We start from the raw sequence: 11,145 nt of genomic DNA on the forward strand, positions 1-11,145 counted from the left end.
TTTTTTTTTTTTTTTGAAAATGTTATTCTTTTATTATTTCAAGGATGTAATAGCCCAATAGGTCAAAGCAAAACAGAATTAGAGGCAGCACATTGCCAGGCTTTTCTAAGAGCCTCATTGCTGCATCTCTGAGCTCCTATCTGCCCACAGCCCACAGCTGCTTACATGAAGCCTAGGTCAGTGGACAGATGATCCAACTCGACACCCCACTGACTGAGAAGGGGCTCAATGTGCAGCACAGCAGAGGCACAGCCAGGACTCAGCACGCTGGGCAGCACCTCTTGCTGCCACCACCAGCTCCCAAGGCTAGTGACTTAGTGGCAGCCACCCTGTCTGGCACTTGATTTTATTCTTGTGAGCCTAGAGTGAGCAGGATGTGAATACATCCTGAGTCATAAATTAAGGTGAAAGACTTTGTAGTGTTAATACTCTGGGTGAGAAAAGACAACACCATCTTTGAGAAGAGTGGGCTTGGAGTTTGGTGGAAGAAAGACAGAAACCCACAGAATGGCCTCAGCCTGCAGAGGGGGTTTCACCGTACATGATGGGGAGGAGTGAGGTGGGTGGGCACTGGAGGGCTGCTTCCTATGGCACGTTGAACTCAAGGTTCCTTTTCTACTCAGAATTATTTCCCAAGTCTAAGTCGCCACACCTGGGGCTGAAGCAAGTCTTGCCTGTGCACCAAGCGTGGACTTGGACTCTGGAGAGATGCAAGGCTCAGTTCTCCAGTGTTGAAGTGGAGGGACTCCTATTCGAAGGAGACCTTTCTCCCCCCACCTCCAGCTCCTTTCTTTCCTTTGCAAATGAACAGGGTGGGAGTCAAGATGCAGAGGCACCTCCTGGTGCAACCCACCACAGTCTTCCAGAGAACTCATCTTGGTTGGACCCAAAGCCCAGCCTTGGCATGGAGCAAACTTATTCCACCCATGGGAGGGTACCCAGTCTGGTGACTGAATGGTGATGTGCAAGTGGGAGTCAGCAGTAGCGCTGGATGCCATAATGCTCAGATGCCATTCATCTTTGTGTGATCATCCTGGCTGGAGAATTGGTAGGGAGGGGCTGCTTCCTCCTAGCGTGCACTGTTCAACCACACCACATGGGCTGACAAATTTTCGGTTTGACAGGTGCGGAAAGAATTTTTAAAACTAGCCACTGTGTTCTCCAAACCCAGAGCCATTGGTTTTGTTTTGTTTGTGTTTGACAAAAAACGACAAAGAGAACCACAGGTCCAGTGCGGCTAAGGCTTGTGTAGCACAGAACGCGTTATGTATCGAAACGTATAAACCTTGTCTGACTGGGGAGATGAGTGAGCGCAGAGCTGCAGGGACCCAGGTGGTCTAGTCACTTGCAGGCCCTGCCGATGTCTCATCCTTAAGCTCCTCAACACCTGGGACTGGCTTCTGCAGGAAGTATGTAGTGGCCTGGATCACCTTGTCTGGTCCAATGTTGTACACTGGGCGAGAGGGCTGCAGAGCGTTTTCGGGCACACCCAGGACCACATCATGTAATATGGCTCCGCTGCCGAAGTGCTGGGCTATGGGCAGGCCGCTCAGGCAGTAGCAGGTGTAGAAATCACACGACTTGCCAGGTTTATCCAGAAGCCCCCCAGCACATCAGGATGTACTCCTGCAGGGCCTGCTGATGGAACATCCAGTGGCTCATGCTAAGAGCAAGGTCACCTTGGGCGTGCAGTGCATGGTGGAGCAGGGGCAGGAGCCCCGCCCACCAGAAGGAGTAGCAGCCATCCACCAGCTCGTTGCAGCGGCCCTGAAATCCTCCTTCAAATCGCATCTGCCGGCTTGTCACCCATTGTAATAAGCTCTTCAAGTTCAAGGAACGTTCCTTCTTGAGGATTACCAGCGCGGCCAGGCCACAGAAGGTATAGCCACCGTGCGCTTCCATCCCTGGTACCCCACCAATGCTGCCTTCCCAGTTCTGACACCTTGCTATCCATTCCGCAGTGCCCTCAAAGAGGTCTGGAATGATGATGTTGGTCAGAGAGGCTCCGGAGGCGGCACAGTATGCGCTTCTCACGTCCACCTCACCTCCAACATGCATGAGAAAAGAGGCATCAGGTTACTTCAGGGATTAAAAATATTGAAGAAGCTTCTCTCTGTTAATGACGTCATAGGCCTCCTCGGTGCCAACCATGCACAGCACATCGACTGCTGCATATGCGGGTGCAAGGTGTGGATACCGACCAGGGCCGCCTCCAAAGCCGCCTTCTGGGCTCTGACATAGCTCCAGGAACTGACACACATCTGTAGCCACTATCTGGGGGATGGGTTCATCAAGCAGTTCCAAGCTGTGCAGAATCCAATAGCAGAGCCATGGGCGGCTGGCATCCAGACACTCATAGGCATCTGTCAGTTGTCGAAAGCCTCTTTTCAGATAATGGAAGTGCTTCTCCCTCTGCAAAATAAGCCTTGGTACAAGGTGGTTGAACTTGTAAGAACTGAAGACCTCCTGGATCTTTTCTTCTACTTTTGCCTGTTCTGTGGACGTGACTGTTTCTACCGAGTCGTCCTGCAAGCGCTCTCGCGCGTGCTCCGGCCTCAGACTGTACAGCGGTTCTGACTAGAGAGGGGAGGAAAATGGAGGGTAATAGTAGGTGAAAGAAATCGGAGAAGCCATGATCAGGAGAGCAGCGGACGGTGTGTAGCACTCAGCTTCGTTAAGCAACAACGGTCACTGAAACTCGAGCGGGCTAAGGCCCTACGGCAAGCCGGATCAGGTACAATTTTACGTGCTAGTGACCAAAGCAAGTATAAACATTTACTGACCTTGGGAATTTAAACTTAGTTTGAAAGACCCCCACACCAAAAAGTAATTAAAATAGAATGCACTAAGTATTTGTTTATTTTATTATTATTATTATTATTTAAATGTATTTATTATACTTTAAGTTCTGGGGTTCAGCTGCAGATCATGCAGGTTTGTTACATAGGTATATATGTGCCATGATGGCGGCTTGAGGCATCCATTGCCCTGTCATCTACATTAAGTATTTCTCCTAATGCCATTCCTCCTAAATCCCCCCACCCCCTGCTATTCCTTCCCTAGCCCTCTGCCCCCCAGGCCCCAGTGTGTGTTGTTTCCCTCCCTGTATCCATGTGTTATCATTGTTCAACACCCGCCTATGAGTGAGAACATGTGGTGTTTGGTTTTCTGTTCTTGTGTCAGTTTGCTGAGAATGTTGGTTTCCAGTTTCATTCACGTCCCTGCAAAGGACATGAACTTTTCCTTTATTACGGCTGCATAGTATTCCATGGTGCATATGTGCCACATATTCTTTATTCAGTCTATCATTTATGGGCATTTGGGTTGGTTCCAAGTCTTTGCTACTGTGAACAGTTCCACAGTGAACATACATGTGCATGTATCTTTATAATAGAATAATTTGTAATCCTTTGGGTATATACCCAGTAATAGGATTACTGGGTCAAATGGTATTTCTATTTCTAGACCCTTGAGGAATCGCCACACTGTCTTCCACAATTGTTGAATTAATGTACACTCCCACCAACAGTGTAAAAGCATTCCTACTTCTCCACATCATCTCCAGCATCTGTTTTCTCCTGGTTTTTTAATGATCACCATTCTAACTGACTTGAGATAGTATCTCAATGTAGTTTTGATTTGCATTTCTCTAATGACCAGTGATGATAAGCTTTTTTCATATGTTGGATGGCTGCATAAATGTCTTCTTTTGAAAAGTGTCTGTTCATGTCCTTTGCCCACTTTTTGATAGGGTTGTTTGTTTTTTCCCTTGTAAATTTGTTTTAGTTCTCTGCAGATTCTGGATCTTAGCCCTTTGTCAAATAGGTAGATTGCAAAAATGTTTTCCCATTCTGTTGGTTGCTGGTTCGCTCTATTGATAGTTTCTTTTTCTGAGAATGCACTAAGTATTAATGACGTTAGGTGTAAGTACCATAGACACATCAAGGAGATTGCATTAACTAGGCCAGAGATGCTTCAGAAATAAATGACAATTTTATACACATAACACCCTATCCACTATGACTGTTTTAATCTATATACAGTTGGTAGCTCCTTACTGGGATATATTTCTTCAGAATCACTTTGCTTCAAATTTTTTCACTTAATTCAGAGTCGATTTTATGATGTATCAACTTAACCAAGCTGTATTTCTCAGAATTTCCTTCACTGTATGTTTCTGAGTTAGGGTTGGCCTCAAGAGAAATTTGCTAGAAACTTGGAAGGCAGAATTACAGCAACAGTTGTTATCCTATGAAATTCAGCATAGGTGAGTGTGCAGCAGCAGCCACACCTATGGCTTCTGCCAATTCTGAATTTTACCCAAACCCTGTGCTACCAGAAAAAAAAGGTCAGGTTAAAATCTACCCTATAGTCTTACATATATGCAATCCTTTGTGTTCCAGAACACAGCTTAGGCAAAGAAACTCTCTTTCCCATATGAGCTAGATAAGACTTAACAATTGTCAATCTATGCCAATATCAGACACAGACCTTTCAAATTTCCATTTTGTTTTATTTCAGAAATGATTAGCTGAAGTTCTCATCCCCATTAGTGAACAGCACAATATACTTATTATTTATACTTTGGTTAAGCTTCCCTTCCCTGGGTACCTAAACTTTGGCCAGCATACAACTGCATCTTAACAGCCCTATCTGAGAATCAGCTGGCCTCACTGTAAAACATTCTTTGATGTGCCATCTGCTACATCTTCATCCCATTGCCTCACACCCCTTTTTGTCTAAATTTGGTGTTTTCTTCCATAATAGAGGAATCGTTTTTGCCTAACCTTGAGATGTTTGGAGATCTTACAGTCACAGATTTCTCCTATTACAATAGTCCCTTCTCGTCTCCCTTGCAATCATTCTTTTGTCAAAGAAAACTTGCACTAAACAAGATAAATAAGTGGGAAGGACTTTATTCAAGACTATTAACAGGGGAGTGAGACTGAACTCACTTCCCAACTCCACTGAAGGAAAAGGCAGGAGAGTTTTTTAGTCCTGGGGCAAGCTTGTGGAAAAGTACTGGAGGATGTGAGGGGGAGGTTGGTCGGTGGAATCTGTCCAGCACTTTTGAGTTATTCCTGAGTTTGCAAATGTTTTTCTGTGATCAGTCCATCTGTGTTTGCTAATTGGTATCCATGGAAGTTAGGCTTCTACCCTCCCACAGGGAAAGGTTCTCAGGATTCTGAGAAATACGTTTTCTAGGTGATAAAACTAGCAAGAGGCTAGGAGAAGCTTTACATATATTTCAAAAGAGTAGATTAAGAATTTATAATTCCACACCTTCTCCAGCATCTGTTGTCTCCAGATTTTTAATGATTGCCATTCTAACTGGTGTGAGATGGTATCTCAATGTAGTTTTGATTTGCATTTCTCTAATGACCAGTGATCATGAGGAGTGTAAATTAGTTCAACCACTGTGGAAGACAGTGTGGCGATTCCTCAATGACCTAAAAATAGAAATCCCATTTGACCCAGCAATCCCATTACTGGATATATATCCAAAGGATTATAAATCATTCTGCTATAAGGACACATGCACACAAATGTTCATTGCAGCACTATTTACAATAGCAAAGACCTGGAACCAACCCAAATGCCCATTGATGATAGACTGCACAGGGAAAATGTGGTACATATACACCATGGAATATTACACAGCCATCAAAAACGATGAGTTTGTGTCCTTTGTAGGGACATGGATGAACCTGGGAACCATCATTCTCAGCAAACTGACACAGAGAAGAAAATCAAACACCACATGTTCTCACTCATAGGCGGGTGTTGAACAATGAGAACACATGGACATGTGGAGGGGAGCACTACACACTGGGGTCCTTTGGGGGGAAATCAGGGAGGGAAGGGAGTGGGGAGGTGGAAAGAGATAGCATGGGGAGAAATGACAGATGTAGGTGAGGGGAAGGAAGGCAGCAAATCACACTGCCAAGTTTGTACCTATGCAACAATCTTGCATATTCTTCACATGTACCCCAAAATCTAAAATGCAATTAAAAAAAAAGAATTTATAATTCGATGTTTTTTCAAATAAAGAGAGGTCAAGTGCTTATGGTCAGGAAGATCAGGCCGAGGGGAGAGTTAAGGCCCTTTTGGTCATCATTAAATGATTTCTCTTTTTACCAGATTTGCTTTTTTATTTGAGCTCTCTCCATTCCTGCCAGACCTCTTTCAGCCTCTCTGAGTTCCGGGCCAGTCATGTAATCATCTCTGTGGTGAAGGGCTCTGGTTTCTCTTGAGGGTCACCCAGGGTGGGAAACTGTGAGAGGCAGAGAAGCTGTAGTGTGTCCTAACTGATCTCAGTTTGCCCTCTTTCTCCCCGTTTCACACTCAGTCCTCTTGACCTTCAAGTCACCCCAGGCCACCTCCAGGAACAAAGACAACAGCCTTCCAGAGATTTTATCAGCTCCTACCATGGTGGATACATTAATGGAAGAATACATTCTTTATTCCATACCGTTCATAGTGCGTCTCAGTCTGTGACTAAACCCTGATTTACTGTCTCAACAAATAAGAATTAGACCAGATATAACTTATAATATTTGCCTTAAATTGTGTTTGAAAATGAATGTATCATTAATATCTATGACATGATGACAGCAACAACTTTTTTACACCATAAATATTGAAAGCAAAAAAAAAAAACCTTTCTAAATTAGATAATCTAATATTTTTCTACTTTCTGCTATTTCTGCAGTTCATTTCTATAAATATTTTTGCTGAATTATTAAATGTTCAATTTAGAAGAGTTTCATAAATGTTTTTCTTTTTCAGTAAATGTTTTTCCCCTCTTCACAAAAATAATTCTCTACTTAAGTCATCCATCATATGAAGTTCTGACAAGCTGGTAACCTTAAGTTACCAAAAAAGTGTGTTAATTGACTACACTTCACACTATACCTCCAAGGCCTTCTTGCTGATGTACTTCAAGTGTCAGTAAAAGCTTGCCTTTTGGTTTGAATGTTGATTTACGTCCACTCCACACCTACTTAAAATCCATTATAGCTTTAGTCTCTTCTTACTTTCTTACTCCTTAGGCTTTATAGCCAATTAAAATCACAGGTACTGTTGATTTTTTCCTCTCTCTCTTTCTGGTTTGTATCTTATCACCATATTATAGACTACCAATCTATGGCCATGACTGACCTTATCTCCTTGCTTTGAGTTTTTGCTCTGAAGCCAATTGGTATACCAAGGATGAAAAAGTAACATAAAATAATAAAGCAGCTAATATACCATATCATTCCCCTATTTAGAAAGTGTCAAGGACTCTGTTACAAGTAAAAAGTTCAAATCCCTAAGCATGGAATGCAAAGCCTTTCATTTGTTGTGCTAATCTCTCAGAAGATTCTTATGTGAACTCCTCATTATATTTCTAGGTCCAGTTTTTAAAAAGTCATGGAAAAAAGTTATGGCCATTAATAACTCAGATGATTCACAATTAAAGAGTTGCATTACTCAAACAAGTAGTGAACCCCAAATAACAGAAGGCAAAAAGAACATAAAATGGGTAGCAAAATAATAAAAAAAGGATGTCAACAGACTTTCTGCCCAACCATGAAAATGAGTATCTTAGTAGCTATACTTATTTTTCTGTGCTTTGCTATGCATGTATTTGCATATATTAACTTTATGTTTATCCTTTAGCCTTTAACTATGATTATACATAAGATTACTTGTGTAACTTAAACTTATAATTTATTTTTTATTATATAGGATATCTATGGCAAATTGTGACAGAATATGAGTGAATTAGAAGAGAAATAAATGTCATTCAGCAATGAGTAAAATATAATAGGTGGAATTTTTGTTTACTCTTTGTGCATCATTGTATCAAGGATAATTTCCACACATTAGGTTGAAGCATAATGTCATTATCACTGTTGTTTGGAAATTAAGTCAAGGTGAAATGTTAGGTACAAATATTTAGTATTCAAAGATTTGATAGTCTCATTGTCTATTGGCAACTCAATTTTCCTGTTCTGTGTTTCTCCCTTAAAAGAATGACTAGACAGTCCAGCAAGTTCTAGGTTAGATTCTGTCAGCAAAAGACATGAGCGAAATATTTGAACTGAGGATGGGTGGTAGAAGCTGCAATATTGTTTTTCCAACAGTGGCAGGCAGATATTACATGATTCAGCAGATATGGGATATTATAATGTGCTTCTCAGCAAGTAACTTAGCACTGGAGGTATATGATAATAAGCATTGATTTTCAGAAGTTCCTGAATTCCCAAATGAGCAGTTGTATTCTCTGATCTTTATTCCTTTTCCATACCAATGCTTGTTTAATTCTCTGAATGGAATTTCTTCTATCTTAAAATACATTAAATTATTTCTATGTTTCAGACATAATCATGACTGACACATGATTTGAAGGAAGCAGGGTTCTGAGATCCAGAATGTTTGGAGGCTGGTGGTTTCTTTAAGGATAAGATAACTTCTTACAGGGTAGGGTGGATGGGATAGAGAGGGACATTTTAGTTGAAATATAAAGGGTGAGAAGAAGCCCTCTGTGTTAATTTTCTAGATCTATCATTAAAAGTATCAAATACTGGGTGGCTTAAAACAACATACATTTGCTCTCACAGTTCTGGAGTCTAGAAATCTGAAATCAGGATGTCAGCAGGGCCAAGATCTCTCTGATTGCTTTAGAGGAGAATCCTTCCTTGCTTCTCCTGGCTTCCAGGGTTTGTTGGCAAGTCTTGGCCTCCATTGGCTTATAGATTCATCACCCCAGCTACATGGTGGTCTTCTCCCTATGTATCTTCACGTAGGCATATAATGTGTCTGTCTCTGTGTCCAGCTTTATTCTTCTTATAAGGAAGTCAGTCATATTGGCTTAAGGCCCATTCTAATTACCTCATTTTTCTTTGATTACCTCTCCACAGATGCCATTTCTAAATATGGTCCCATTCTTATGTACTGCGGATTAGGACTTCAGCATATCTTTCTGAGGAAACTATTCAACCAATAATATTAGCCAAGTAAGAGTAAGGGGAAGAGCATTCCATGTAGTGAGAAAAGTGAGTGTAAAGCACCTGATTTTACAAATAAAGCGTTATTCAAAGATAAGCAAGTGCGTTCTTCCTTTAACTGGAAAATTGAGGTAGAGAAGAGCAGGACAGTGTGAGATTTTCTGCTTTAGAATGTTGATATGGAAATATATACTGACATACTTTTGAATGTTGAAGCAGCTTTGCATTCCCAAATTAACCATGCTTGTATAAGATGTATTACCTTTTGGTATATTTCTAGATTGAATATCCTGATATTTTCTGTTGAAGATTTCTTCATCTATGTTATGAAGAGTATTGGTTTGTAGTTTTCTTGTAATGCTTTATCTGGCTTGGTATCATGGTAATTCTGGCCTCATAAAACATGTTGAAAAGTACTTTTACCACTTCTATTTCACAGAAACTTGTATGTGGAATTGATTTTATTTCATTCTTAACTGATATTAAGTATAAATTAGTTCAATTATTGTGGAAGACAGTGCAGTGGTTCCTCAAAGATCTAGAAGCAGAAATGCCATTTGACCCAGCAATCTTATTACTGTGTATATACCCAAAGGAATGTAAATCATTCTTTTATAAAGATACATGCACATGTATGTTCATTGCAGTGCTATTCACAATAGCAAAGACATGGAATCAACCCAAATGCCCATCAATGATGGACTGGATAAAGAAAACGTGGTACATATATACCATGGAATACTATGCAGCCATATAAAATAATGAGATCATGTCCTTTGAAGGGATGTGTATGGAGCTGGAAGCTGTTATCCTCAGCAAACTAACATAGTAATAGAAAACAAAATATCAAATATTCTCACAACTGGGAGCTGAACAGTGAAAACACATGGACACATCATGGGGAACAACACACACTGGAATGTATTTGGGGTGGGGGTGGAGAGAGAGCATCAGGAAGAATAGCTAATGCATTCAGGGCTTAATACTCAGGTGATGGGTTGATCTGTGCAGGAAACCACCATGGCACACATTTATCCATGTCACAACCCTGCACATCCTGCACATGTACCCTAGAACTTAAAATAAGAGTTGAAAAGAAAAGAATGTGTATCCTACTACTTCTACATGGACTAGTCTACAAATGTCAATTAGGAAATTACATCGATAGTGTTGGCTTCACCTGATATATTTTAACTGATTTTCTATCTTATACATCTTGGATAGTTATTTCTGTCTAGTTATTTTATGAGTTAATGAGAAAAGAATTTTAAAATATCTAAGTTTAATTATAGATTTGTCTATTTTTTAATTCCATCAGTTTTTGTATTATATATTTTAAAATTCTGTTGATACATGTACTTCAATGTATGTATTATATATAGATATATAATTTTTATCACTGTTTATAAATTGATCATCTTATCATTATGTAGTGTCTCTCTTTTTATATAATAGTCTTCTTTTCCTGTGGTTCACTTTGTCTCATGCTAATATAGTCACTCAGGCTTTCTTCTGGTTATTATTTTCATATGGTATCTTATTTTTTTTTAATTTGAAGTATTTAGCCATTTATATTTAAAATGAAATTTTTCTGTTGCGTAATGTATAACTTACAACATGATGTTTTGATAGACATATGCTTAGTGAAATGATTATTAGAGGTAGGCAAAAAAAATGTATTTTTCATCTTCCATAGTTACCTTTGTGTGGTGGGGGGTAGGAGCACCTAAAATCTGCTCTCTCAGCACATTTTCAATGTACGATACTATACAATCAACTATAGTATTCATGCTGTACATTCGAACTCTAGACTTATTCTTCCCACTTTACTACAACTTTGTACCCATTAGCCAACATCTCCTCATCTGCTCCGCATCCCAGTTCCTGGCAACTATGCTTTTACTCTGCTTCTATGAGTTCTGCTTTCCCCCACCCCACCCTTTTTTTTTTTTCAAAGATTCCACATCTAATTGAAATCATGCAGTATTTTTTATTTATGAGCCTGGCTTATTTCACTTAGCATAATGTTCTCCAGGTTTATCCATCGGTCAATAAGGGCAGTATCTACATTTTTTAAGGCTGAAAAATAATATTTCTTTATATATATCAAAATGTTTTAAATCTATTTATCCATTAATGGACCTTTAGGTTG

The 11,145-nt window shown here is 40.2% G+C and overlaps 1 pseudogene; it reads right to left on the bottom strand.

The window, feature by feature from the left end:
- Nucleotides 1-1,242: 1,242 nt before the first annotated feature.
- On the bottom strand, nucleotides 1,243-2,693 carry LOC101053653 (protein farnesyltransferase subunit beta pseudogene; annotated as a pseudogene).
- Nucleotides 2,694-11,145: the final 8,452 nt, after the last annotated feature.

This window comes from Saimiri boliviensis, chromosome 3 (assembly GCF_048565385.1).
Source record: "Saimiri boliviensis isolate mSaiBol1 chromosome 3, mSaiBol1.pri, whole genome shotgun sequence".
In the NCBI taxonomy this organism is placed as follows: Eukaryota; Metazoa; Chordata; class Mammalia; order Primates; family Cebidae; genus Saimiri; species Saimiri boliviensis.